The 5,371-nt window shown below is 40.8% G+C and overlaps 1 pseudogene; it reads left to right on the top strand.

The window, feature by feature from the left end:
* The first annotated feature begins 3,989 nt into the window (after positions 1–3,989).
* On the top strand, positions 3,990–4,431 carry LOC130483833 (60S ribosomal protein L35-like; annotated as a pseudogene).
* The last annotated feature ends 940 nt before the right edge of the window (positions 4,432–5,371 follow it).

Genomic DNA, 5,371 nt, shown 5'->3' with positions numbered 1-5,371 from the left:
GAGCAGCCTATCACTTGTTTTCAGACAGATGGGAGAAAGTATCTCTGTCCTATAACCAAATAAAATTTCCCCCGTCTCAGAGAAATATGAATTGACATCTCTTCACTCCTTTCTCAGGATGCTTTTCCTAGAGCAGGCTACACAAATGGATGTACAGGTGGGGCTATCGACATTCTCCCCTCTCCCACACAGACCACCTTACCTTACTGTTGCTCCAGAGCCTTCAACATTTTTTCCCTATTCCATTTCCAACTCCAATACTGGGTCAGCAAGAATGAGAAAAAAGTTCTAAAAGCACCAGAGTAAGGATGAAAGCAGACAAGACAAAGATCATATATCTCTGTCCGCCCATCTTGCATGCTTCTGCAACCACAGTTTGTCTTAGGATTGTTCAGGAAAGGGAGAAAGGGCTTAACCCTTCAATCTCTAGCAAGTTGTATTTATTGAAAGCATGATTCTTGGGTTGTTTTAAAGGGAAAATATGTTTTTAAAGGACACTTCCCCCCTTAAAATACTGATGGCTGTGTTGGGGAGCTGGTTTCTGTTAGCCAGCTGTTAGAGTGCAGGTTGAAGGGCTAGACCTCCTCTTTTTTACTCACATGGCTCTGAAGAAAACTGATGCTGCCTTTTTCCAGTGTGCATGAGATTACATAAATCTCATCTGTTTCAGCACAAAGATGTAGGATGTAGTAGGGTCAAAGTTTGTACATTTGTTTAGTTTAAAAATAGACATCCAGTCCATTTTCTTTGTATGTGAATGGCTTGGAAGTCATTTACTCAACTGGGCATAATAGCACCTGTGTGTTGTTGGGATTTGTATCTAGGGAAAAATGACAGTTGTATTATCAGATATGAAGAGTGGCCCTTTTCAGATAGAACGGTGATCTGATCAGAAATGGTCTCCTGCATCTTGACTGGTTTTGTGTATGTGTGTGTTACTCTTTGTCATGAAGTCTTCTTTGAAGCCTCCATCTACGTTTTCCTCCTGTCTGTCTATCACCTGCCTAACAAAGTAGGGCAAAGTATGGGCATCTCCCCCCTTCCCACCAGTCTCTACAATCCTGCCTGCCAGCTAGTACAAGCAAAGTGTTTGCCTCTGTCCCTGCATAATCTGCAAGTTGGCTGGTGCTGTTTCCCTCTCATGAGGAGGGGAAGGGGGCAGTAACTTCTGATCCCATCTTCTCAAGCTGCATAACTGGCCAGTTATTTATTATGGGGGAAGCCACTTCTCACAGACCCCTTTTGTGTCTTGCTCCAACAAATAGAAACAAAGCCTTTTTCTTGCTTGCCTAGCACCCACATAGTCCCAGATACAGGCAGGATGGTGCTGCTGCAGTTGTCTTGTTTGGGGGCTTCCTAGAAGCACCTGGTTGGCTACTGTGTGAACAAACTGCTGGACTTGATGGGCCTTGGTCTGATCCAGCAGGGCTTTTCTTATGTTCTTAACAGGCCCCTTGTCCATGTAATATCAGAAAGCTCTTCCAGAGTCACTAACATGGTACAATTATTGTTGGAAAATGAAAATTCTGAGCACAATGACAACTGAAATTGTGCTTTTTCTTGGTGCACATATGCACATATGTCATGCACATATCTTGAGTTGCTTCGCTGCTCCTGTCATTCCTGCCTTTTGTTGCCTGGAAATTTGAAAGTGGACACAAAGGCAGCCCTTCTCCTCTGAATAACTGTAAAATCAGAAGATCTGATTTCTGTTCTTGAATGATAGAAGTAACTTTATTTGAAGCACTTCTGATATTTATGCATGGCCATTGTTTAGGTAAAATCTTGATTAGTAAATTTATGACCACATATCCCCACTCTTTAATGAATTATTGCAAACTGAATTCCAAGCCTCATGTCTGCTATCCAATTTGCCCTTGAAGAAAATTCTTTTCAAACTTGACTTTTAGTTGTCAAAAGCTTTAGAACAGCCCATCTATTAACACTGAGACGATGAATAATAATATGCTTTCCCTGCCAAGAATTAGCAGAACTTCTCAAGAGTGGTTCTGTATACCAGATCCCAACAGGTATACCAACATCATTAAATATCCAGCAGTTTAATTGTCTGGTACCTTACAAAGCTGACCATTCATATCTTGAAATAGATCATCAAATAAAGACAAACTCAGTTCTGCAAAGTGAACAGTCTGAGTGGAATTCAAAAAGCTCATAAACATCTAGATGTATTTTTGAAGATGTTGGTTAAGTGACTAGGAAATAAACAACATAATCTATTTATTTTGGTTCTGACTGACTGCAGATATGAGGTTCATCGGGTGCTCTGACCTTCCTTAGGGACCAGGCTAGCTTGTTAATGAAATCTACTTAGTATCTCCATGGGTGTCCTTTGGGTAAATAGCAAGTCACCAAGTCATAGCTTATTGTTTTCCAAGCAGTTCTTTACTCTGGTAGAAGATGTATCTTTTCCTAGATTTTCTCTCCCTATCCTGTAGTTTCTGGAGAGCTGATATAGTGGGGAAAGTGGGATGAAAACTCCAAAGAAACGTTTGGGAAAATATTTATGATAGTTTTGGTAATTATAATCCCAAGGGTACCCATGTTAGTCTACCGTAGCCAAAATGACAAAATATTGTATCTTAAAGACTAATTTATTCATTGTGGCATAAGCGTTTGTGAACCAGAGCCCATTTCTTCAGAGGCAAACATAATTAGTGTAAATATATAACAAAATTATTACTGAGTAAACAGTAACATACTGTTTATGGGATATTGTTTATGAAACCCATAACCTTGCCCTGTGTTCTTCAAAGCTGTTTTCACAGGCAACATTACAAGTGTAATTAAAAGAATAAAATCCTTTAAGTATTTCCTACTTTACTAAGTATAATGGTTGTGGTACTTTTTCGCCTTCAGGGAGCAGAAGATAATTGCATGGTCAAAACCATTCTGATCTAGGATAAGCTGTTCAATTTATTATCATAAGTTAATTTATTAAACGCTTTAGCACTTGTTTAATAACCTGCCTGAGGAAGAGAAATGTATGTGGTTTGCATCAAAATACTAATAAACCCTATGTACAGAAAGGATTTGGTACTGTTGTTGAATCCTCTCTGTTTATAGTTAGGATTTTTGCTCCCCACCCCCACAGGCTTTTTGAATTACATTATGATGATGAATCTTTAGATGAATGTGGCAAGACTATTGTAAGTCAAAAAGAGTAAGTGTACAAGGGATTTTCTGTACTTAGGTAGTGATTTACATGATTATGCATTCTTTGGTGGAGTAACTTAAAAGTAATTCAAGTTAATGGTCACAAAAGGCAGAAAAAGGAGCCAAAGTAGATGAAGGTCACAACAAAATAACATAAGCAACCAGTTAGGATCTTCAAATCTGTACTGAAACATTGGGAGTATTTGGCAATGTGAGTATATTTTGACAATGTGTTCATTAATAGTGCACTCCTAAGCAGAGTTAATAGGAGGAGCCCCGTGGGGCAGAGTGGTAAACTGCAGTACTGCAGCCCAAGCTCTGCTCACGATCTGAGTTTGATCCCAATAGAAGTCAGTTTCAGGTAGCTTGCTCAAGGTTGACTCAGCCTTCCATCCTTCTGAGGTCAGTAAAATGAGTATCCAGCTTGCTGGGGGTAAAGTGTAGATGACTGGGGAAGGCAATGGCAAACCACCCTGTAAACATAGTCTGCCTAGTAAACATCGTGATGTGACATCACCCCATGGGTCAGTAATGACCCGGTGCTTGCACAAGGAACTACCTTTACCTTTTAAAGTAGAGTTATACTGTTCTAACATGAATTCCTTCAATGGAGTTAGAAGGAAGTAACTATGCATATGAATGTACTATAAATTTGTTATTTTAGAAGTGAACATCAAGACTAGGTCTACTGCAACCCTCATACAGAAGCATTTTGGAAAATATCATAAAGGCTACTAAAATGTGTGGAATACAATTAGAAATCTATACTGACCAGCTTTCCTTTTGCTCTGTGGCACCAACTCTTTGCCGCTGATATGGCAAAAATCAAGGCTCGTGATTTACAAGGGAAGAAGTAGGAAGAGCTGTTGAAGCAGTTGCACGATCTCAAAGTAGAACTGTCCCAGCTATGTGTCACCAAGGTGACTGGAGGAGCAGTCTCTAATCTCTCCAAGATCTGAGTTGTGTGCAAATCCATTGCCAGAGTGCTGACAGTCATTAACCAGACCCAGAAGGAAAACCTCAGGGAGTTATCTGAAGGAAAGAAATACAAGCCTCTAGACCTGCAGCCCAAGAAGACATGTGCAATGCGGTGCAGGGTGAACAATCATAAAGAGGATCAGAAGACCAAAAAACAACACCGGAAAGAGCACCTGAACCCCCCTCGGAAATATGCCATTAAAGCATGAGCTTCTGGTGCACAGCTGCCCTGCTGGCTTCATTTTTCCCATTAAAGGTGTTTTGTCTTTAAAAAAAAAATCTATACTGGCCAGATAATTTTCATGATAGCAGAAGGATATATCAATGGCCTTAGTCAGGTAGATCACTGGCTAGTCCAGCCCAATATCTTAATTCTCAAATTTAGTGCACAGTATAATATAGTGGATATGTGTGTGGGAGGGCATTCTAATACTGCTGTGTGTAGCAATCTCAGGGGTTTTGTGAATAAAAACTGGTGGAGGAGAACCTCTGAAGTTCCTTTCTTGGGCAGCTCTGCATGACTGAAGGCGAGCCATCAAATTAACTTGGTCCTGGAGAATTTAATTACCAGGTCTTTGAATTATGCCAGGAAGTTAATTGGCAGCCGGTTAGACCTTTTAAAACCAGGCAAGATATGATTCCTCCAAGTCACACTAGATCTTACTGGTAATTTATGAATGGGTACTTGAACCCATGTTCACCCCAATTCTGACTCGGTTGTTCCTTGGAGTTCTCCGCGTGTTTTCTGTCCATTATAAATGACCTTGCTGCCAGCCCTCACAATGTCTGGGTCTTCCCATTCATCTGTTAACCCAACTCTTTCCTCTCCCCTGAGCTCAGCCCAGCTCAAAACTCCCTGCAGAAGGCAAAGCTGGGGCCACAGGAAGATTGGCACTTCTCACAGCCAATCACAAAGCAGCATGTAAAGAGGCAGGGATTCAAACGCTTCCTGCTTCCTCAGGCCTCTTTCTGAGCAAAAGAAAGACATTTTAAAACCCAGGGTTGGATTTCTTCCCTCCCCCCTCTTTCAGATTGCTCCATTTTTTGTTTTTTTGTTGTTGTCTTAAAATGCTTTTTTATGCAACAATTGGGTTTTGGGGTGGGAAATCTTCTCTCACAGTGAGCACTGCGAAGTAAGCCAATTACAAAGCAGCATTCAAAGGGGTGGGTCTTGATTTGAGCTTGGAGAGAGCTTGGTGCAGAGATTCCCAACTGGAAA

The sequence above is a fragment of the Euleptes europaea genome, chromosome 10, assembly GCF_029931775.1.
Source record: "Euleptes europaea isolate rEulEur1 chromosome 10, rEulEur1.hap1, whole genome shotgun sequence".
Classification (NCBI taxonomy): domain Eukaryota; kingdom Metazoa; phylum Chordata; class Lepidosauria; order Squamata; family Sphaerodactylidae; genus Euleptes; species Euleptes europaea.
This window is presented reverse-complemented; position numbering and strand designations above follow the sequence as displayed.